Here is a 25560-nt window from a genome sequence, read left to right on the forward strand (position 1 = left end):
ACTTCACTTTGTACAAATAAAAGGAGGCTGGAGGGAAGAAACGATGGAAACAACGGAAGAAAGGGACCCAGGGAAAGAAAAAAGCATCAGGAGACTCTCTTGCCAGCTATGTGATCTTGAATTAGTAAAGTAGCTTTTCTGAGCTTGTTTTCCCACATATAAAACAACACTGTTCACACCTGTCCTATAGGACTATAATTAGGATTACTGAGATAGAGGAACTCTTTCTGTCCCTGCTGCATCTTCCCTCCCTCCCTCCTCCTTCCTGGGGTGGAAATAGTCATCTTGAAGTTCATCTTGCCTATTCTTAGCTGAGTCCTTCCCTCATTTTCTTCATCTGTTCCTCCTCTCACTTCTCTTCCTCTAATTATACTCCTTCCCCCTCTCCTGCAAATGGTCTTGCCTGACTCAGAAATTCACTCTCCCCTATCTCTGCAGTTGAGAAAAGAAGCCATATAGCCAAGAGAGGTTGGCCAGCCATGCAGAGGAAAGCACAGAGGCTGGGGCGGCCCAGCCCAGCTGTTGTGGTTGTGCTGGTTGGCTAGTCTTTCCAGCTCAGTTTTCCACCCTGATTCTGTAACAAACAAGCCAGATGAGGTTGTACAAGTCATTTACAGTCTTGAAATTCCTGGTCCTGTAGCAATAAATTAAAAGGGTTGGACTAAATCAGGATTTCTTAATGGAAATATTTGACATATCCTTTGTGACCTCTGGCTACACCCTCCAGCCTGGAAGATTTTGCCTAGTTTTACTTTCTGGAGTTTTTCTCCACCAAAACAAAAGATGTTTATTTTAGTTTTTCAAAATATAAAATGGATACTATGATAATATTGATTCAATGCTTTACCAAACCACATTCTGCTCCCCATTCTGGCGGATGCCCCAGGGCCCCTTCCAGCTCCCTATATGAGAGGGAGTAAATACATAAGGGGACAGCTCCAGAGCTGGGTGGCCCAAACCCTAATCCTGTCTCTATCGAGTAGCCAGGTATCAAACCTTAGAAAAGGCACCAAAGGATTCTGGGCCCCAGTTTACTCATCTGAAAATGGCAATCACGGTTTATAAAAGTAACTTCTTCACAGAGTGTTGAGAAGGTTAATTAAAGGAGATAATACACGAAACAGGTTTGGAACAACGTCCCTCAGAGAAGCCTTCCCTGACCCCCCTATTTAAAATTGCAGTCACCCCCACTCCACATGGGCCTTCCTGTTTTGTTGTTGTTTCCTCCATAGGACTTACCACCATTTAACATACTGTATATTTTACTCATTACTGCCTCTCTCCCCTCGCCAGAATTAAGCTCCGTAAGAGCCAGGTTTGTTGTTGTCATTGTAGTTGTTTTCCTGCTGTATTTCTGATCTCTAGAACAGGGTCTCTCACACATAATAAGGACTGAATAAATATATGTTGATACAACTAATTATTTGATGAATGCCTAGCACATGGTAAGCACTCAATAAATAAAAACTGTTATGATGATGCATCAATTATTGTCTATCATGAAAAGAATTTCTTTCCATTCTCCACTTCTCATAGTTGCTTTCTGGTCTTTTGACGCCATTGGCTGAATTCTTATCTCTGTAAATGTTAGGAAGCTCAGTAATACCAGCTGAATTGATGCAAATAGAGCCCTGCTGAGTAAGACCTCACTTGAGTAATAAAAATAGCCACCTGCATTGAGCTTCTGCTATAAGGCAGGCCCTGTGCTAAATATTATTTTTCTTTTCCTTTCCTCTTGGAACTCAGGTGTACAAAATTAGAGCAATCACCATGACTGATCCATGTCCAGCACTCTTCTTTTGTTTTAGTCTCTTTCATTTCCCACCAAAAATCCCCATTTTCACCATCCCAAAGGCACTTACTCTTTCACACTGTATTTAGTGTGAGTTTTTCAATCCACCTTCATGAACAATGATGGCATTGTTTTATGTGAGTACCACATGAGTGCATTTACCCAAATGTTATTGTGCAATCCATCTCATTTTGCTTCTCACTGTTTTCCGTCTAACTTTTGATTTTGATCATCTATCCAAGTGTTGATGCCATATGTTGATGTTGTTCACTCGTTTTACCCCTTGTTGAGTGTTTCACCATATTTGTTTTATGTTTTTTACTTACATTATCTTTTAATCTTTTATCCTCACCAAAAGAGAGGTGGGTACTATTCTCTCCATTTCTGAGATGAAGGGATGACACTTAGGAAGGTAAATAACTAGCCAAGGCCACACAGACAGCTGGAGAAGCCATGAATTAAACCCATATCTCTCTGATTCCAATGGTTCCATCTCCTGCACTATAAAATGGATTTAATTACTTACTGTAAGATTTATGAAATAATGTCTGAAAAAATCTTCCACGATTAATTTGATTCATTTTACATGTCCAAGATATTGCTGTTAAAACTAGTAGATATGTATATTTAAATTAAACTAGAGGCCAGTTGTTTTCATTGCAAAGCAGTGTTTATCATTTGTCTCAGAGATAACAAGCTTAATATTATTATTTGTGGTTTATGATTTTCTTAAAACACTTGAACTTTAAATGAAAATCTCACAAAGCATAACTGCCTTCAGATATTTAAAACTTGTCACATGAAAGAGGAATGAGGCTCCAGAACACCAGATAGGACTAAGGAGGAAAAGTATAAGAAATGGGTCACAGCTTCAGCATAAGAGGAACATGAACGATGTCCCAAGTGGAATAACAGCCTTTTTCAACATTGAATTCCATCTCTCTGAATCCTAAAGGGCCTTGTGAAATGGCCAAGTAACTCTCCAAAACACTTCCACATTTTCTCTTTCATTTATTTTCTCAGTGTCACTCTGGAATAGGGAGATAAACATCCAAAGATACAGAATCTTAGCCCCAGTTTATAAAGGGAAGAAAACAAAGGCATTGGTCACACTACTTATTGGCAGTCAATCTAGACCACAGCCTCAGGGGCCTTCTCACTTTCAAAGCCAAGGAAGACAAACTCACTTTTGGTAAGTATGATGTACATTGCCTCTCTTGTATTTTGACAAAAAATTACAAGAATTTTATAAAGCAAAAACATGAAGAATGATTGGATGCAATTTGGGGAAAATCATTTAACAGTTCCTAAGCAAGGTATGTTAATATAACTTTGCAGCTGGGTAACTTGTCCTATAACATCTCTGAACTAGTCACAGCTTCTCTGGAACACACAAACCCAATTATTTCTTTGAACAGTTAAGAAATAAACAAAAACCTATGATACCTAGAGTACTGCACCGATACCCAAGTATTTATTTTATGTAAAAGGAAAAAAAAAAGTAATTGCTATTACAGGGAGTATAGATTTAAAGGAAGAGAAAGAAAATACAACTATTCCACCCCCACCCCCACCCCTTTCACAGAGGAGAAGGAAATCCTATAGTGGGACAGCTAGGTCAAGACTAAGAGATAGTTTGGAGCCATAGGACTCATTCCTTGGGTTATGGGTTCCATTTCTTGGGATCCTCTCTCTTCGGCCTCTCTCTCCCATGTGGCTGCAATGACAAGATTAGTTACTGCGCGAGATGTTGGACAGGCCAATTAGACTGGCCTGGCTCCAGAACTCAGAGAAAACCCCTTATCTTCCACTTGCTTTTTACTGTGCTTTTCCTTAACTTCTCTTTCCTCATCGTCTGAAAGCCTAGAGTTAGAGGGGGAAGGAGGCTGCTTGGCATGCTTTGGTTTCATGCGCTTTTCTTGAGTAAATGGGATTCTGTCCATGGGCCAACCTAGCTTACTAGGGGGCCATGTTGGAATTTCATAGTAATAAAAAGTGTGTATGTGTTTGGCATTGACCTCTGTACATACATTTCCCTGGAACCTGAGAGAAGGCTGATGAAGGCAGGACATGAAGATTTAGACATTCAAGATCCTGAGTCCCTGCCCAGTCCCATCAATCCCTTCATAACTATACAATGAACCCTGCCACTTAGAAGGAATTTTTGTGATGAAACACATGATTAGGTCAGCCTTGGAATGGTCATCTCAATAATAATTCTCAACATTTGTTAGATTTTACAATGTGCTTTCATACCATATCTCATTTAGGAAGAACATTGGGTCTGTGGGGGTCATTCAGTTCTAACAGTTGTCATTAGAGAAGCATATATTTTCCTTTCCTGGGATCACTAAAAATATTACAGACAGCTATTCATTTAAATTTGCTAAGAAGATTCTCCTAAATAGAAGAGAATTGACTGGAAAAGATAACATCAGGAAAATCTCTTCCACATATCCATGTGATCCTCTATCACTTTTTATCTCCCAGACCTTAAAGTTGTACAAAACAATGTAATGACAGCATGGAAAATTTCACAACAGATATAGTAGGTTTTCAAAGTCCCCTAAGAAGATGTAAAAAATTACTATCTCTTCATTTATATTAGACAAGAACTGCTGAAAGGCAAATTTATTATTTTTCCTTTATAAGCATTATTATTTCTCTCATTTGTCAATTCTTATTTAGTCTTACAAAGTAATTATTTGTAATATCCTCAGAAGGGATATTAATATTGAGAAATAATATAACTTAGCCTGAACATAAGGTCATGACACAATCTCATGATCCTTATTGATTATAAAATGCATAGTGACTTATTTTTTTCTGCACAAATATTTCATAACCTTAAACATGCATCATTTTGATAAGATGTATCATTGTTTTGAGTAGAAATTCAACTATGTTTAATATTCATTTATTTAGATAAATATTCTTCATTCTGTAAAATCTTTATAGTGAATAGTAAATATTAACATATTTCTCTATTTCTAATTTCTTTTTCTAGAGGTTTTTGTCTGGTTTCTTGTGAATGAGTTGATCTTATAATGAATTAAGAACAGGTTTTTCTGTTTCAAATTCTTATGCCTTTTAATGTTAAGTCTGATTATTTTGCTAGAAGATCCCCTCAGTTTTGACTAACTACCAATCAATGTCCTAGGACATTGAGTGAGAAGGGAGAAGGGAGAAAATGAATAATAGAATAATAAAATTTTAGAACTGAGAGAAATACTAATAATCATCTACTTTTATTTTCCCCCACCCCCCTGCCACCAACCAAGGCATTTTTGAGATTAGGAAATTGAATTCTAGAGAGGTGAAATGATCTCTCCAAGGCCATCCAACAAGATAATGGCAAAGTTACACAAGTTGAAGAGCCTGGATGATAAGCCCAACACTTCAAAAACTACGTGATTTTACTTCCTAATTATTCCTGCAGGAGTGAAATCTATGGAGCTACTTTGACATTACAGAAGTACAGTTTGTTTTCAAATATTGATGACATTCTCTATTGAATACTTCTTGATAAAATAATAAATGAGAATTTTCTAGATGTTGCTAATAACTTTTATTAGAATTCTCTAAATATTGCTAATACCATTTATCTTATTTAATATTCAATATAATAAAATAGTAAACCCGTTGCTTTATCATTAAAGTAACCATGGTCTAGACTATTAATCAGACTTCATAAAGTACATTCAAGAAATTATGTTGATCAAAAAGTCACTTCGCCACCCACCCGGTGGTGCAGTGATTAAGCTCGCATGCTCTGCTTTGGTGGCCCGGGGTTCATGGGTTCTGACGTGGGCACAGACCTACACACCGCTCATCAAGCCATGCTGTGGCAGGCATCCCATATGCAAAATAGAGGAAGATTGGCACAGATGTTAGCTCAGGGCCAATCTTCCTCACCAAAAAAAAAAGAAAAAAAACTTCTCTAATAGGCATTTACTGTTTTCATCATGAAAACATATACCTAAGGTATTTTCTCTTTAATATAATAAAATAATTGATTTTCATAAGACTATATCATCTTTTAAAAACATTATAGGGCCAGCCCCAGTGGCCTAGTGGTTAAGTTCAGCATGCTTTGCTTTGGGACCCGGGGTTTGGTTCCCAGGTGTGGACTTATACCACTCGTCTGTCAGTGGCCATGCTGTGGTGGCGGCTCACATACAAAAAGAGGAAGATTGGCAACAGATGTTAGCTCAGAGTGAATCTTCCTCAGCAAAAAAAAAAAAAAATTTAAATTACAGCATTGTTATAGTTTCTAGATAATTCTGTGAAGTGTAATTTTGTAAAATACCCCAAAATTCATTTGACACAGGGATAATCATTATTTGCCTAGAAAAACCAGCATTTCTGTACAATATATTTAGATACTACTATGGAAAACATAATGCTAAATATATTTTCTACACAGAAACAAATGGGGCAGATCATATAATTTAACTGTATTTCACTAGTGAATTAGAGAGAATGGCTGTCTCTGGGAAGGAGTACAGGTGGGACTAGGGATGGGAGACAAAGGGGACTTCAACTTTATGTGTGGTGTTTGATTTCTTTCATAAGGAAAGACATAAAGCAGATATGACAAAATGTTCTTGATTATCATTTGTGGGGGGTGAGTACACAAGTGTTTATACTTTTTTTTTATTTTGTAAATTTCTCCAAAAACCAAAAGATTTTTATAACCAAAATTGGATATTTTCATATAGCTATACAACACAACCTTAAACTTCTATATTTAAAGCTTACATTTTAAGGCAATATATACTGGTAAAGTTATTGTTTTACCTTTTTCCACTGACTGATTAATCACATTTGTAAAGTATAACTATCAATCAAAAGTCCAGAGAATTTTATTTGGTCCCACTATACAAAATTATGATACATGAAAAATGTGTTGAAGAATGCTATGCTTCTCACATAATTTATCCAAATGAGCCCCGTCCTGCTTTTTGATGTGCTTGTATCTCCTCTCAGAGAGTGATGTGTATTGTGAGTAAACATACAAGAGAGCTTTGATTCTCGACTGAAACCTGCTTTAGAGTCAGATCTCCCACAGGCTAACACTACTAGCATATGATTAATGTTTCCAGGGCCTAGAATTAACTAGTGATAATTTTAGAATCTACAATTATCCACATAATTGTCTCCAATTAGCTGTCTCTGAAGAGTGGTCAAGAACTAAAGGAAAATGGAGGTTGAATATATGGATATATCTCCGTACTAGTGGAATGATCCGTTTACTTCAGGTCTGTTGAGAGAGTCAAGGTGTGTGTTTGGAGATGTGTTTGGATGAGTAAATGGGTTGAAAGAATATGGCTGTTGCTTATAGGGTGAAGTTTGGAAAGAGTTGGAAGACAAGAGGAATTTTCCGGCCCAGACTATTGCTGGATGATTTTAAAGAGATTATCTCAGAAGAAAAAGCATGTAAGGAAATAAGCCTAAGAAAGACCAAGGCCTTCTCGATGGAGGTATGAATTGAACACCTCTCACAGCAAGAAATTCATAACAAAGGGTCAAATAAAATATCTCAGTCTGGATAAAGTTCCCCAGACAAATAAAACATTTGTCTTAAGTTCTGTTTTGTTTTTTAATAACTCATAACAAACTCCTTTTGAAATGCTCTGCCTTCCTAAGTTAAAAGTCAAACACCAGCTATTATAAAAGGCAGTTGTGAACCCAAACTTTCTAACTTCCAAAACACTAACAACAAATTGTATTTTTTCTCAAAATAGTTGAACTAGGACATACTGTTTTGAAAATATCTCTAAATAGATGTGATTTTGGTTAGCCCTGGCCCTGCTCTTGCATTAAGGCTAATGGCAGACACATTGTCATTTTTTGATTCAGAACACACAACAAAATAAAAATGAATGTGAATTTTGGTCTGTGTCTTTCTATTGGTGAGGAAAAAACCCATATATATTGTCAGAACCAATCCTTTAAAGTATATCACAATGACATAAATTCCAGGAAGATCTCACCTGACAAGTAAGGTGTCTGTTAGGGTTCATACGTTTTTATAGGAGTTTTTAGGTTTTTTGTCTTTCTTTTATTTCAAGATCTGCAAACTACATAGTGGTGAAAACTTTTTACTCCAAATTTTGGAGTAATCAACCCATGCTTCAAGGGAGAGGGAATGTTTGAACCTGTTAAACAGGAGTTCTTTTAGGGAGAAACAACCAGTATATTGAAATAAGTCATTTGCCAAAAAGGCTAGAAGAACTTGTGCCAGAGAATACAAAATGAGGGAGGAAATGCAAAACAGGACAGCCTGGTGAGAGTAAACAGTGGAAGGGACTCATTTTCTCACCTGTGGAGTGAGAGCAGTGACCAAGATTTCAAAGGGACCCTGGTCAGAATAAAGAGGATCCTATATAACTTGGCTTTCTATTGGAGAAGTTAACATCTCAGATTCTTAGTTTCCTCAACTGTAAAATGAGGGGACTGGATGACACGATTTCAGAGGTGTTTTCTAGCTGTTAAATGCTGCTTCATATTAAGACTGTTTTTAATTGTTAGTTTTTAGACTGGTGCCATCTGAATACCTCAGCAGCCAGCCAAGAAGGAGGCTTGAGGAGACCCAGAAGTGGTAGACTTGACCCAGCCCCACTGACTTTATGATTATGGGCATAGCCTTTCCCTGGAGTTCAAGGTCTGCATTATTATAGTGATCAGGATGCTTGAAAGAGTCCCTGGGGATCTGCTTTCACTTTCCCTAAGGCTCAGCGAACACTAGAGGCAGTGGCTGCAACTAAATGTACCACAGCCTGGTGATACCTCTGCTCTGGGTCTGCTCTGGTCTCAAGTTTAATTAAACTTGAGATTCAGCTTCGATGATGGAAGATCTGGGACTAACTTCTTATCCAATGGATATGCATTCCATATAGGGTGACCAATCGTCTCCATTTGCCTGGGACTATCCTGGTTTTAGCACTGAAAGCTCTATGTCTTGGGCAAACCCTCACCTCTGGGCAAATTGGGATGGTTGGTCACCCTAATTCCTCAGATATGTACTGAGAACCTTCTGTGGGCCAGGCCCTGGAAAAGGCAATGGGAACCCAAAGAGAACAAAACAGACAAGGTTCCTGCTGTCATGAGGCTACCATCCAGGTGGGCAAGACAGGCATTAAACAAGAGAATAAATAACCAACCAATCCTTAAAGACGGTGATCATTATTGGGATGGAGAACAGCTGTGGGGAGAGGGTCAAGGAAGGCTCCTCTTAAAGCAAGACCTGAAGGATGTGAGTTAGTCACAAGTATTGCCAGGACAGGTTAGTTCTAAGTCATGTCTGAGAAGGGAGATGCACTTCAAGAAAATCTTAGGAGAATATTATCACTCTCTAAAATTATCTTATTTATCCATTTATATACTTAACTTAGAAATAGATTTAGAATACAAATTCTAATAGAATAATTAGAATAAAAAGCACATGCAAGCAAAGACCTTATCTATAACTCCAGTGCCCACAACAATACTTGGTATATAGTAGGTGTTCAATATCTACTGAATAAATAAATGAGTGAAAATATTGCTACCTTTTGATCTGCTATGTAGCTCTCTGAAACTCACTTTCCCTGAATTATTCCCCTTTTCTCAACTAGCATGTCCATAAAGCAGATGGAGTTATACATCCTATGGGCCATGGAATACCCATAAGCTTCAGGCTAGGGCTATTCTGAGCCAGTCTGTGCTTACTGGATCCAAGAGAGATTTCAAAGCCCTTTCCTTTGCTCTGTGTCCACGTATTGGGCTCTTAAGATGTTAGGTGCTCTGCTACCTAAGACAAGGAGAGATAGATGTCATAGTTTTAAGTTTTCAGCTTTATGATGACTTGCCTCTGATGGTGGTATTACTAATTAAAAGAAGGCAGAGGTCTAACAAATTCACCTTTTCCATTAGGAAATTTCTCACCTCCCCTGAAATAGCTCACCCTTATGACTTTCTCATTTCTGATCATGGTACTTTTATTCTCCTGGTCACTCAGGCTTGAGACCTCAGAGCTCTCTTTGCCTCTTTACTCAAGCTTGTTTCCTACATCATGTTAGCAGTTATATCCTCTTGTTTTCTGTCCCCTAAAATTCTCCTTACCTTCTCTTGCCATTTTCTGTCCCACTGCATTCAGAGATTAGAGGCTAGCCTAAGAACAAACATCTAATAAATGACAGAGTCCAAATTTGGACACAGGTGTGGGCTTGACTCCAGACTATGGTCTTTGCATGACAAGGAGGACACGGTCTATAGAGCAGACACATAAACATTAGGTGGATTTGCATTGTAGTAAGTGCTGTAATTGAAGTGCAGCCAAACCTCATGTGCTTTCCATTACCACGTAAGTGGTTACTGTGTAGTTTGGGGGCGGGGCAATGCTGTGTAATGAGTAAGATCACCCACAATGGAAACAGGAACAACTTCGTTCAAATTCCGGCTCAGCATGAATTTGAACAAGATGTTTAATCATCACAAACGTTAGTTTTCTCATGTGTGAAATTAAAATAATAATGTTTGTTTTAAAAATTAAAGAATATCATGCATATAAAGTCATTAGTACAGTATCTGGAACATAGAATTCAATAAATGGTAGTTAATTAAATATAATTATCATCACTATTCAGCAGCCTCTTTCATCTTTAATACCTCAGCCTCTTCCAAACTCCTTAAAAAAAATCCAACTATATTTGCTTATCTATTTGTGTGATTTAATTTTTTGTTGAAAAGCCATTTGAAAGTTGCTGACACCCTTAAATACTTTAGCATGCATCTCCTAAAATAAAGACATTCTTGTACATAGATACTGATCTATCTAAGCACCTAAGAAAATCAACAATATTAACTAATATCATCTAATTTCCAGTGTATATTTAAATATTTAAATTTCCTGAATTGTCCCCAAAAATTATTCCCAAGGATTTTTCGATCCAGGATGTAATCAAGGTTAATGTGTTATATTTGGTTGTTGTTTCTTTACTCTCTTTTAATCTATATCAGTCCCCATCCGACTCCCAGGCCTTCTCTGCTTTTCTTGTCATTGCCTTTTTTGAAGAAACCAGGCCATTTGTCTTAGACAAAGTATTGCTTTCTGGATTTGTCTGATATTTTTCTGCAAGGTGACATTTAACTGGCTCTTTTATCCTCTAAGTTATCTATAAATTGGAATGCAGGTCTTAAGGTTTTATTGTTCTCAAGTTAAACATTGTGGCAAGAATGCTTCCAAGTTGATGCTATGTAGTTCACATGACATCATATCAAAAGTTCCATGACCACTTCCTCTTCAAAACATTTTGTGGTTTCGAAGCTATCTTGGGGTTATGGCTAGACCAATAGTTTTCAACTCTGGCTTCACGTAGAATCATCTGGGGAGTTTTAAAAAAATTTGTTCCTGAGTTGCACCCCTAGTTTCTCACTTCAGACCCAGGCGTTTGTATTTTTGTAAAGCTTCCCTAGGCGATTCTCATTGTAATCAGGGTAGAGAGGGATTGGTTTAGAACACAGGCTCTGAGAAGGCAAGGGGCATGCCTTTCTCATTTACTAGTACATATTCTCAGTGTTCAGTGGAATGCCTGGTTCATAATTACTGCTCAATTATACATGCTGAATCAATTAATGAATTAATATTCAGCAAATAGCCAATGATCCTCCTTTCATACTCTAGCTTTTCCTTTGTTTCTAAATGGTGTACTGTGAAGTCAATAGGTGGATTTTATAGCATGTTTAGAGAAGTCAGAACATGCCACTGTTTTCCAAATTTCTGAAAACTACATATCGATTGAAATAGAATCATTTTCAAACTTCTAAAACAGGAAAACAGAGCAAACAGAGCTATAGCGTTAGATTCAATCTGTGGCAGACAATTCCATTCTTTTTTCTTTTCACACTACCAGTTCTTATTGTAAAGAGTGGTGAAATGACTCTAAAATTACTTACAGAGGAAGAAAGATTGGGAGTTTGTCTTCGTTGTACTTGTTGCTTCTTTCAAATATAACTGAGCAAATTTCAACCATGTGGAGAAGTACAATAGCAAGAGAAGGACTTTGGGTATAGTTATGCTTCTATTAGTTCAAATTCAACTTTGGCCAAATATTAAAAGCACAATAAAAAGACGCATGATTCATTAGGGCTTGCCAAAACTAACCACCTGTAGCTTCAAATACAAAGGAGATAAGAATGGCCACCTTCTAAAAAAGAAGCCTATCCCACAGCAAATTTAGGAAATAGTGAATATACACTTATTTATTGTACTTCTACTAAATGAAAATCATCAACAACTCAAGAGAAAATCAGCAAAGGATATGAATACACAGTTTGTATCTGAAAAGGCTTTTACACAGATGAAAAATGCTCAATCTGACACATAATAAAAATGTAAATTAAAACTATACTGAGATATCTTTTTCTTTAACTATATCAGATTAGCAAAAATCTGTTGTGGCAGATTACAAATGCACATACCTTTTCATCCACCAATACCAGCTAAGGAAAATTATCCTACAGAAACACTCCACTCATTATGTGAAATAACACGTGAACAAAGCTATTCATTTCCTCAGGTAAAAGATTAGAAGAAACTAACAGTCCATCGTTAGAGAACAGGTTAAATCAGTTTTGATACATTCACAGAATCAAACACTTTGCAAGTATAATAGAAAATAATAAGGAAACTATGTACTGATATGGAATGCTCATAGTGTTTAGTGTTTACTGAAACAAGGTACAGATTATTATGTAGCATATGCTATAATGTGTATAAAAGAAGGAAACAAGAAGGAATATATATTCATACTGTATTATTTTTTACATAAAACATTCTTTAGGCAGGTAAACAAGGAACTCTTTGGGGGAGGAGATGGGAGCTAGGCAGGTGGATGATGGTGAGAGGAAGAGACAGGAAGGAAACACAAGACACCTCTTCATACTTTATCATGTTTGAACTGTGTGAATACATGACACATTAAAAAATTAAATATTCCTAAAAGGCCTACCAAAAGTCCTGGGAAAATGTATTTTTTTAAAAATAGAAAATATCCCAGTTATTTTTATAGTCTTATTCTATTTGTGGAGTTTCAGATTAAATTCCATTACCTGTCAATTTCACTAAAAATGAAACTGAAACTCTGCATACTTCTCATACACCCAGATCTAAAACACGGACTCAGGGAAAAACTCAGAAGAAAACCTATCAAGATAATTTCCAATCTTGATTTTTGTTGTTCTACAGAATTTCAAAGTTTTAGAATACATTAAAACATGCACTATTTAAAGTCCAAACAGACCCCTGTTGAAAGATATCCATTCCAAGACTAGTGTTCACATAAACTTGGAGTAATGATGTCATAGTAAAATTAATCTCTTTCTCCCATGGAGCTCTCCATGGAATCCACAAGAGATGGGGCTATCTCACACAATGATAGGGAAATTCCGTCTAAGAAAAAGAAGTGATACTTTCTTCACAGGCAAATCATTAAGGTGAAAAGGAATTGTAGTATACTCATTTGGCTCTCAGCATCTATTACCTTCAGTTATCAGTTCTCTTTCTGTGTGTATTATATTACAAAGAGGTATGGGACTGTTGCTGTATCTCTAGCACTTTGCCCAGTGCAACACATACAATAGGGGGTACCATAAAAGTCTGATAGACCACAGTAAAATATATCTGTGTTCTAGGGTCTCCGTGACTTTGCCAAGTCATATATCTTCTCCCTGTCCTTGCTCAATTTCCTTATCTGGAAATAGAATGATAGTGCCTCACTGGAATACTTCAGAACTTTGATATGGTGACCAAATAGTACAATAAATATGAAAGACTTTGGAAAGTGTACATTGAAAATAGTACTATTGTTACTGCTATTACGACAGAGAGAAACAGGGCAGAGGAAGGAAAAAACAATTCCAGAATATGCTTCGTGGAGAATTAGTCTCACTTTTACAGATGAGCTAAAGGAAACCTAGATAGCTTAAATAACTTGCTGAAAATCAAGTAGTCATTCATAAGCAGAACTGGAGACAAATTCCCATTCATTGGGAATGGGATTGAATGTCCCATTTTTCTACTACTCTACTTTTATTACTTTGAGCCTTGAGAGCACATGGAAGATGTGAAGAAGGGAAAGGGCCACGTGATGATGACCCTGGTCATAGGAAAGCTGCAGAAACACTGAAGAAGTGATCAGAGAAGGCACAAAAGGATGGTAGAGTACTGGTCAAGTCCTGGTTGGGGTGGTTATAAAAAGGAAAATAAGAAGGAAGGGGGTAATAGAAAACTAACTTTTACTAAGCATATCTGACTGACCAGGGTCTTCAGAACTTTATCTCATTTAACTATCACAACAATCTAATTAACGTCATCTCCATTTTCTAGTTGAGAAAACAAGACAAGAAGCAGTTAGCAGACTTACGCGAGACCAGATAGTAACAGGTGGCAGAGCTGTGCTGAAATCTGGGACTGTGGGACCCTGGGTCAGGCCCCTGATCACTCTGCCTCATTTCACAATTATTGATAAAGATTCTAGAGAATGTGGGCCCAATGGGAGAGTATTAGATATTTTTTAAAGACTATCTATAATACATGTTCAAAATTTAAAAATAATTTTATCTTCACTAAATATTTTCTTTCTGAACTTATAGGATGAAAGATAAGTAAATATCTCGAGAAAGACTCATGTTGGGTGTTTTCTGTTTGAGAGTGAAAAACCTGGGGCCACTTCTTTAAGAGTAACACTTTTAGGGTCCTCCACAGCAGGGGGTTTGAATCAATGAATAAATACTATCACATGGCAGTTGTAGGGGAGCAAAATTTGTTACCCCAAAATATGTCCCCTTGGCATAAGGATTATTTTAGGCTAGTTATTTTTAACAAAGAGCAGACATGGGAGAATCTCTGAAAAGCAAGTAGAAGTTACCATTTATAAAAGACATTTACCTTTGTAAGGGAAATTTCCCTTTGTAAGGGTGTCTTCCTCCTGTACCAGGAACAGGAGGATGACTCAATCTCTAGAAACTCTTATCCATGGAGAAGGCAATATATGCAAATAAATCTGCATAACAACTTTACCCCTGTTTACTGTGCTTTTCCTGGTAACCTCCCATAACTGGCTCCCCTCACCCCCAGTGGCTTCTTTTCTCTTTAGCTGAAGATGGTATTTAAGGTGGTAGCTTCAGCCATTTGGGCAAATTACTCAGTTTTCCTGGATCTCTCCCATGTATACAGGAGGTATATATGTTATTAAACTTCTGCTAGTTTTTGTCCTGTTAATTCATCTCATGTCAATTTAATTCTTAGACCGGCCAGAAGAACTTAGAAGGAGAGAGGAGAAATTTTTCTTCCCCAACAGTTGGCATAGTTGGCAGGATCAACTTTACTGGCTGGGACACTGCTCGCTCTGGGACCGCTGCAGCTGAGAGATCCTGGGACACCTGACAAAAGGTGGCAGAAGGTAAGTTCTTATCACTTCATTCGCTCAGATCTCTGCCTGCAGGGTCCAATGGAAGCAAGAGTGGTGAGTTTTTTTTCCTTTTCTAAATTTAGATTAGCAGGAGAAAATATTTGTGGAACTAATTTCTTGCGCCTAGCAACTCTGATATTTTGGTAAAGAGTACTCTCAGTTTTTATTGATCCTTTTCCTCCCAGAGATGGTCACTGTTTTTCTTTGTCTCTATCTGTTGTGTTGTTTGTCACAAAGACAAAAAACCATAGGGTAACGATGCAGGCATAGGCCCTATGAGCCTGTTGTTTGAGCCCATATGTAAAAACCAGATGAGGTTTTTCATTTTGTCTTGTTCTATGTCCTGAAAGCTTGGCTTTGTGACCAGTAAGAATGTTCTCTCTGGTCTCTGCCATCCAGAAGGTGCACTTACCAGGGTGCATTGGGTGGCCAGTCGAATAAACTGGGGTTCCGACACATGAAGTCATAAGCAGCACTCTGTTTGTCCTGTCTTGCCAGCACTCAGGGGAGTTTATCATAAGAGGTCCCAGTCCGTAAGGGGCCTTTGTCATCTCAACTTCTGTTGCTTACTGCCTGTGGCAATAAAGGGCTTTTGCTTTCTTAAGACTATCCTTGGGAGTGAACTATCTGGATTTTGTGAGGGCTGCATCCTTTGTACTCTCTTGTGGGATGTTTCTTGCATCCTTGGTTAAGCCATCAAAAGGCTTATTGGCTTGAGTCACTATTAAAATTAATAGACCCTACTTGTCAATGGCAAGATGATGGGTCTTTTAAATTGGAAAAACTTCTAAATTGAAAAAAGTTTGAGAGAGCTCTCAGTCTAAATAATTGACCTGAAGTTCTAGAACATAGAAATCTTTTGATTTCCATCTTAGTTGGAAATCTCTCTGATTTAAAGTAGTGGGTTTAATTGGATGGGTGGGTCAATCTCTTGATATTCAGGCTACAACTCAATTCTTTGAAGAATTGAAAACAACTGACTTTGTCTTGCAAATCTCTACAAAACCAGAAATATGGCTCTAGAAGCAATTCAAAAGCTCACCTATCTTTACCATCCTCCAAACCTCCCCATTCATCTCAAAATACTTGTAGATATTGGGATATTAGAAACAGAATTGTCCTGCACTTAAAATTTTGAATTGCCCTAGACCTCTGATAATAGGCAAAACTGCCCCAAAAACTCCATCTTGGAAAAAACTTGAATACTTTTTCCATGCCTTTGTATTGTACATTTTTTACCCCCATCTTCTCTAGGAACTAAGAGCCATTCTTTGAAATGCAAACTTTAGGGAGAACTTCCTCATCAGAAGGAAAAAAAAAAAAGGGAGGTATTTGGAAATTGAGAAAATGAAAAATCTTAAGTGTCTTCTCCACAAATATTAGTAGCTATAAGGTCTCTGTTTGCATCTGTCTGTATGTGTCTATATATGTATGTTGTAGATGTGATTTTTTTTTTTTTAACCTCTGGATGGTATTGCCAAAATTAATTTGTAAAGAGCTCCATTCAGTAGGCTTTAAAACAAACAAGCACTTATATAAAGAAAGGATTGGGCAATCTAAATTCTCAGAATATAATAGAAACTAACCAAAATGAATTTCAGGTTCATGTGATTTGGGAAAATATTAGGTATTAAAGCTACTTTATTGATTTAATTAAAAGAGACATGTCTTTAGAGATATCAACATTGGATATAACACAGATAAAAAACTTTTATTCTCTCTGTGTTTACCAGTCAAATTCATGCTATCTCTGTTGAAAAATTTGTCAGCAAAAACAAAACAACTTAGAATGCTGGCTGATTTTGTCTATTGTCTTATGAACTTTTTGTGGGTAATCTAAACATAATTGTTGGAAGCAAATGATTTAGATAGATGTAAGAGTTTATACATAAACTTTTTTTAGCAACAATTATATTTTATGGTATATGTACTTTAAAAATAGCTTCCAAATTGGCTGGCCCAGTGGTGCAGTGGTTGAGCTCAAGCGCTCTGCTGCAGGGTCCTGGGGCTCCCGGGCTTGGATCCCGGGCACAGACCTACACACTGCTCCTCAAGCCAGGCTGTGGCGGCAACCCACATACAAAATAGAGGAGGATTGGCACAGATGTTAGCTCTGGGCCAATCTTCCTCACCAAAAAAAACCCCCCCAAAGTAAAACAAACAAACAAATAGCTTCCAAAATCTTTTGGGTAACTTGAAACCTTAGAGTTTTGCTAAGTTAAGTTAAATGACGGGAATTCATTGAATGTCTAGATCATTTCCAAATAAAATAAAATACTGAAACATTAACTGCTAAGTAAATCTAGGTTTATTTACCTTTATAAGACCTCTTATTACAGAGGAACTAAAGATACTTGGGTCTGTTAGTAAACATGTTTTATGTCACGCTGAAAAGCATGTTTCTAAAAATTATAAAGAAGTATTTATAAAATTTGCCAAGCCATAGAATGCTAATATAAAAGATGGATCACAATTGCTTACTTCTTAGTTTTCACTAGAAATTAAGGCTTCTAAGGTTAAGAATTCTAATTAATATATGTAATTAAAGATACTATAAATGATAAGGAAAACAACTCTGTATGCAAGGAAAGTAAGTTATGTTTTTAGATTAGAAAAGGTATGAGTTATGGGAATGCATTTTGTTGAGGGAAATGAAAGTGACTTTGTCCTAAAATAAAGTTGGGAACAAAGAAAATGAAGGACAAACTATGGACATAGAAAGTTGAGGGGGGAGAGAGAGAGAGAGAACCCTGTATAGTCATGTTGGCTAAAAAGTGATTAATTGTAAGAGTTTTTAAGATTAAGCTTTAATATCAATAGTATACTTATGTAAAATAAAAACTTAATTTTCTTTCATCTGCTGAAAGGAGAAGGTTTGCTTGGACTATTGGTCTGCTCTTGATAAGATATTTTGAAAAGTTTTCTTTACCTTTAAAGTAATCTGCCTAGAAAACAAAAATTCTGTGTTTAATCAAAATAATTTTCTGTGCTTTACCAGGTCTTTGATTGGTTTTGCTCACAACTATGTAACCTTCTGTATTTGCCTTTGAAATCTTTTATCATCACTTTAATCAAATGGATAATTAAGGATTGTTTCATAGTGACCTATGATCCTATTTGACTAACTGTCCAAACCTTTTGATATCTTGTACAAACTTCCCCAAATCAAATTCTAAAATTAAGCCTTTTTTGCCTCAACCAATTTTGAAATGTTTCAGAGGGCCCCTGGAACATTTCAAAGGATTTGTTCCCTCTCCTTATAAAAAGGGAGATGTTAAACTAATTAAGATTATTTGACACGTTAAATTATATGGGAAGCATTGTCAAATAAGAAGTAATGCTAAACCTTCTTAGATTATATTTGTGTGGATATTAATATAAATGTTCTAGAAATTGTATTAAATTCCTAAAATCTGATATGTCCTGGTATAATGTTATCATTTGTAATTCTATTTATTATCTTAAATGTTGTGTGTCACAGAAATAACCAGATTTCCTTATTGCATCATAATGAACTCTTATCTGACCTTTAACCATGGGCATTTGAAGTCTTTGTCATTTACAGAGAGTTATTGTTTTACTTTGATGCTTTTGCAAATATGTTTCATCTTCAGAGAGATTCATGGAATCTCATGAAAAGAACTCTGATACTTTGTACTCCAGAATACAGGTTTCCAATAAACTTTCAGATCATACCATTGAACTGGGTAAGAATTTATAGAACTCTAATGGAGAAACTGATAGTTTCATAAAACTGCTAACAAAAGATCAAGATCAACAAGAATTAATTACATAAGACTAAGTAAACTAATGAAGATGATTATAATTTTTATGACTTCTGTTTGAAACATTACTTGTTCTCCAGATATAAGGAAATCTTTTCTCTTTAGCTAACTATGACTTACAGCAACTTGGTAAATTATACCTTTGTAAGCAGAACTGAAATATTTATCTTATTTTCCCTACCTGAGTTTTCCAGAATTCAGAAACTCTCAGTGAGTATTATTGTATTTTCATGGCAATATAGTTATTTGCATAAGTTCAATAAGAATCTGTTTTCCTTGTAACAGGACACAATTGGAAACATTGTTATATTACCAAGGCTTTGACTGGAATGTCAGATTTGGGAGAGACATACATAGACTCAGATATAACCAGACAGCTTTAAGGAACTAAGATTGACTTTATGGAATCAATAAAGCCCCTCGGAAAAATCAGCCTGGTACCTTGCTTACAGAGTTCCCAGAAACCTTACCAGGTGAGTAAAGAAGGTCACTTATTTACTGGCAGGTACAAGAACCTCAAGATATTTTGGGGACCTCGAGAAGAGAGGAATTTGCCCAAATCTATAGCTATTGCGGTCAGAGTCTGATGGCAAGCCCCTGGTTTGGCTTTCCCGCCCTTGAGAGGCCTTTAACAGTTCAATCAGAAGATTCCTTATGAAAAGTTCCAGCAAAGCAGATTAAAAGAGCCTATTTGATCAATCACTATTTTTGCTACACTTACATAAATGATTAAGTCAAGATTAATGAGACTAGACTTATTTTGCAAACAAATTAGTCTTAATTTGGCTGTCCTTGGTAAAAATGGGAGTAATTTTAGAGAGAAAAATTATGTTTCAGTAATGTTTGTGGATATCAGATTCTAGTGCTGTCCTTCATCTTTTAAGGTTTTGTTTTCTACCTGTAAACTGGACTGGATCCTGAATTCTTTTAGCTACAAATCTCCAAAGTAACGTTTCTAATTTTCTCCCATTCTTTCGACTTGGAATCATTGAGAATTAAAGCTGCCTTTTCCCCTGAAGCCCTGCAAACTGAATATTAACAACTTGATATAAACTTCAGAGAAACTGCCAAAATAGTTCGTGTGTAGACAAGCTTCTTCATGCCTGTTGCTATGTGTGCCCCTCAGAAAGTTGACCTGAACACCCAGTGACATCATCAGAGACATTTCAAGCTGCAGAAAGATGCTTTGACCCTGGCGTCTAGACATCTTCTCGACTGGCTGCCCCTTGGGCTCAGAAACTGGTTTATAGTCTGCTCCCCTCACTCATCTTCGTTTTCCTTTTGTTTCTATAGAAATGCGTCTTATTAAATACTCGATTTCTCCACAATATAGGCCCAACTTTGGGAACCCAGCTGCATCACCACCTCCTGAAATGAGATCCAACTGTTTACCTGAACTGACCTATTCTCAGGACTGAGTGACTGTTTGAATGACATGGAACATCTCAGGACTGAGTGACTGTTTCAATGACATGGAACAATCTATCATCCTGGCTTCTGAACTGTGAAACTTCTTGGGGTAAGTTTCAAAGGTAAGATTATAGGGGAACAGAAGTCGTCACCCCAAAGTATGTCTCTTTGGCATGAGAATTATTTTAGCTGTTTATTTTTAAGAAACAGCAGACATGGGAGAAGTTCTGAAAACCAAGTAGAAGTCACCCTTTGTAAAAGACATTTATTTACATTTATAAGGGAAATTTCCATTTGTAAGGGTTTCTACTGTGCTCTACCAGAAACTGTTATCAATGGAGAAGGCAATGACTTAAATCTGCATACCTTTCCCTTGTTTACTGTGCTTTTCCTGGTGACCACCCATAACTCCCCTCATCCCCAACATCTTCTTTTGTCTTTAGCTGAAGATGGTATTTAAGGTGGTGTCTTCGGCCATTTGGTTGAGTTACTCAGTTTTCCTGGGTCTCTCCCATGTATACAGGAGTTATACATGTTATTAAACTTCTGTTAGTTTTTCTCCTGTTAATCTGTCTCATGTCAATTTAATTCTTAGATAGCCAGAAGGATAGGGGATAAATTTTTCCTCCCCAACAGAGTCTTTAAATGAAATTAGCCTGGGATATTTTATTTTTCTGCACTAAGTAAATTCCTGAACAATGATAATATCTAATATGTATACAGAACTTTCTAAGTACCGTGTACTGTTCTGAGAGGTTACACATTCATTTCATCCTCATAACTGTACAAAGTGAGTTCTATTATTATCTTCATTTTGCAAATGAGGAAATTGAGACACAGGTTAAGTAACTTGTCCAAGATCAAGGTTAAGCAACTTGTCCAGTATCCAACAGCTAAAGAATGATGGAGCTGGGGTTCAAACCCAGGCAGTTCAGCTCACACTACTCAATGTTTCATATTACATAGCACTTCACATGTTCCGTCACCTGGGACTTCATTTAAAAAGCAATCTTCCTGCCTAAATTAAAACTCTCAAATTTTGGAGTTGGACAGATAAGGACTCATTTATTCATTAAGCTGGTCATTCCAATATTCATTCATTTAATATGTATTCTAATCCTACTCTGTATCAGGCTCAGTAATAGCAAAAATAGATGTGGTTTCTGCTATCTTAGAACTCAGTCTAGTAGGGATAAATACTTATATCAAACAATTACACAAGTAAATGTGAAATGACCAACTCTTGTAAGAAGTATGAAGGAAAAGTACAAGATGTTATAAGATTGTAAGAACATTTAAAGAGGTATATATATCCTAGTTGAGGGCAGTTCCTGAGTGACCTTCAAGCTGAGATTACAAAACAAGAGACCTTGAGTTGTTTAACATTTCTAAACCTCAATCCTCACCTGTAAAATAGGGGTAATGGATTGTCCTAAAGTCTTAGTGAGATAATACAAACAGGTTATCCCAGTACTTAGTAAGTATTTAATTAATGATAGTTACTGGCCTTGTTATTTTTATTTTTCTTGACCAGTAACAAGTTAGAGAACAGGATAAAAGAAACAAAGATTTAGAATAAGAGCAATCATAAAAGTAGAAAGGATAGGGGAGAAAAGGAGAATATTTTGAAAATGCTACAGATTTTAATTTTTAAAAAGTAAAGTGATTCCATAAAATGAGCAGTGTATCATAAGTAACCAAATGAAAAAATAAATGCACACAGGAAACCTAATGCTTTGTTAATGTTTTTCTGACACCCCTAGGATTTTGTCATGCTATTGCTTATATCTGCTGATAGCACATTTTTCTGTATTTTTAAGTACTTCTTTCAGCATTAGTCCTGAATAGATTGATTGATTGATTGATATGCTCCTTTACCCAGAGCTTAATATTGCAGCATATAGAAGAAAGTGCTAGATTGACTTTACTTGGGTGTGTAAGGGGTGGGGGTAAGCATAGAGAATCTATAGCTCTAATGAGGAAAGATGTTTCAAAGCTAATAATATGGATCACAGAGAGCTGCCAGCCTGATTGCTCTCTGCTTCAGCTTAGGAAGGCAAAGAAGGAAAGCTGTGGGTTAAGTTAATAGAAACATATTTCTCTTTCCTGAAATGTGAGGTGTTCCTGGAAGAATCCCTCGGGGGATAGGTTAAGTAATGCCACATTTTTCGGACAGAGATTTGCTTATGCCCCCCTGGGGAGAGCGCTTGAAAGGTTCAGAGGACACTTCATTTTTTTGTGTGTGTGTGAGGAGATCAGCCCTGTGCTAACATCTGCCAATCCTCCTCTTTTTGCTAAGGAGGACTGGCCCTGGGCTAACATCCATGCCCATCTCCCTCTACTCTATATGGGACGCTGCCACAGCACGGCCTGACAAGCGGTGCGTCGGTGCACGCCTGGGATCTGAACCGGTGAACCCCGGGCCGCCACAACGGAGCGCGCACACTTAACCGCTTGTCCCATCGGGCCGGCCCCCCAGAGGACACTTCAAAAAGCCAGGATCCTCGTCCATGGCTAGTGTTAAACTCCATGAAGGTATGCACCCTAGAAATCCATGAGTGCACAGCCAGGTCAGCAGGAAGGCGGGGTGCCCATGGGGCGGCTGAGCTGATGTGGACATGAGCACATTCTTATCCAGAATCCAGCCTCCACACCACTGATCTGGGGGTGGGAGAGGGATTGTGTCAGACAGGAAGGGCAGTGGGGAGGGGGCCCACGGGAATCACCAGGGCCATCTCTGTCCAGGCTAAGTCTGGACTTCAGCTTTCACCTCCCATTTAACCCACAGGGTCCAGTCCTTGCAGCAGCATCTTTCAGGAGTCGGGTTGACTCAGGTACTCTGGGAAAAGTTCCCTGTCCTTGATTCCTGGACTCCTTGGCACCTTTAGCCTTGGAGTTACCATCAGTAAAATGTTTGCTTTCCCTTAAGTAATCTAAAAGCAACTCACAAATGTGCCTAACTTCCTCTCTTCTATTCCTTCTGCGAGAAATTCTAAAATATTAAAGGGAGCTAGGTTACAATAGGAGATATGGGACATTAAGTGTGGACAGCCCTAAGAAGTCACCATTAACTACAAATGGAATTGCCATGTTCCCTTTAAATGCAATGGTGCTTTTCTCATCATCAGGGATAAACATCGAAGGCATCTCATGTTGCCAGGGTGATACTGAGGGGCCCGACCTTTCATTTAAAAGGTAAGTTTTGTAACTATGTGCATGTTTTTCTTGTAATTAAACCACTACATCTGAGTATCTACCAATGACAACAGTATTTGCGCCCCCTCTTCTTCCAAACACACACACATACACATACTGGAGGGATGGGGCAGGGGGTATAAAGCCCAGTGAAGAAACGAGACAGGAACACAGCTTTACTGGCATAAGGAGGCAATAAATAGAATCACCATAGCAAATCTGGCACTAAGAGACGCTTGTAAAGGCCAGATTGCCTCCAAGCCCCTTTCCCCAGAAGGTCCCTTCCTCAAGTCTCCTCACCACACAGGCAGATAAGACAGGCAGGTGCTGTTAGTTACATGGTGGGAGTCTACTGAGTTCAAATTCTTAATCTTAAAACCACACAGCAAAGAGGATGTCTTTTCCTCTCTAGAATTTAAAGAATGTGTTTTACAATATATTTCCCGTGTACATTTAGTCATTGGGTTATTTGCCCCGCCTGGCTCCTAGTAGGTAGTAAGTAGGTGTTGAGTGAAATATATAACATATGGAAAACCGTATGTGTTTCCTGATGACCAGGGAACTGATGCCTGCTGCCTTCTCAGGAAAGAACTTAAATTATTTGTCATGTGTCAAAAACAAAAGGCTCCACTCACGCAGCTCTTATAGTTAAGGTCTCCAGAAATAGGAAACAACTTCTTGTTTATTTCTTGACCTATGACTGCTGGGTCTGGAGTTTAGCTCCAGAAATAAAAGGAAAATAAAATATCTCTAAACAATGTATATATATGAAAAAAGGACCTTCCCCCAATGTTGTTTCCTGCCACCTTCTTTTTTTTCTCTGCTTCCTTCTTTTCAGCTTGACATCTTCTCAACGCTACCTGACAGACTGCCACCATCACCCTGTGAATGTAAGTAATTTCCTTATTGACAGCCTCCCATTCTCTCTGACATCTGCCAGCACTCCCTGACACTTGAATAAGCATTAAGACATTAACAGTCTGGCACAGGTTTAAGGGCTGGAATAGTAATGCTTGGCAGGCCTGCCGCACAAAGCCACATGCAAAGAGACCCCCACTCGTTCAACTCGGCCGTCCTTCTGGTTAGGAAATGCAGCAGAGCCCAGAGTAAAGGCCAATTATTCGCTCCACTGCTCTGGCATTTGGGTGTCTCCTTAGACAGGCCAGATCATACATTAGAGGACAAGAAAAGAAAAACAAGAAAACGCCTGCTTGTGAGACAGTGTAAGTGAGAAGAGAATGTTCATAAAAAGGCAGGTCTTTCCTCCCTGGGATAAGTTGAGATTTTAAAGGGATTGACTTAGAATAAGAAGCAAAGTCAAGCTCCCCTGACTCACACAGAGAACAATCTGCATCATGCTTTCTTCTGACAATATCAAATTCTTCCCAAATAGTAGCTGGCAAATGCCATCTTTGTGCCATGGATTTTGGAAAGCCAATTTGTCAGATCCTCATACAGAAAACTGTTAGGAAAGAACACTACAGTAGGCTTTGTTGCCAGAATCTGTTCACTGAGAAATGGCAAAGCTATTAGCACACTTGATATTAAATTGTTAAGTGAGTCAGAGAGCTGCCTCCCTTCTATTCTAAGCAGAGCTTGTTTTGGATCAGAAACCTGTAATCCACACAGGTAATGCTAAAATTAACATCAAAATAGAAGAAGCAGAGCTGTGAATGTGACACTTTTTCTTGAGTGAAAAATGACTCAATATGGCTGCACTTGGGAAACAAAAGAAGAGTTAAAATAGATTTTACATAAGTTCAAGTTAGTCTAATTAAAAGGTCAGGCAAGATGTTTCCCTTGGGAGCATTCTGTGGCTCAACACTTTGATTTTTGGGGGCTAAGAGCTCAAATTTTTCCCACTCCCCCAGTTGGCCACCGTTAGGACAGAGATGTCACAGAGTAGCTGATATTTACATAGTGC

The 25560-nt window shown here is 37.6% G+C and overlaps 1 protein-coding gene across 10 annotated transcripts in view; it reads right to left on the minus strand.

Annotated features, from left to right (window-relative positions):
• RASGEF1B (RasGEF domain family member 1B) overlaps positions 1 to 25560 on the minus strand; it is a 562507-nt gene that overhangs the window by 35992 nt on the left and 500955 nt on the right. The gene's annotated exons all lie outside the window — the stretch shown is intronic.

This window comes from Ceratotherium simum, chromosome 8 (assembly GCF_057802395.1).
Source record: "Ceratotherium simum simum isolate JZ-2026a chromosome 8, ASM5780239v1, whole genome shotgun sequence".
Lineage (NCBI taxonomy): Eukaryota > Metazoa > Chordata > Mammalia > Perissodactyla > Rhinocerotidae > Ceratotherium > Ceratotherium simum.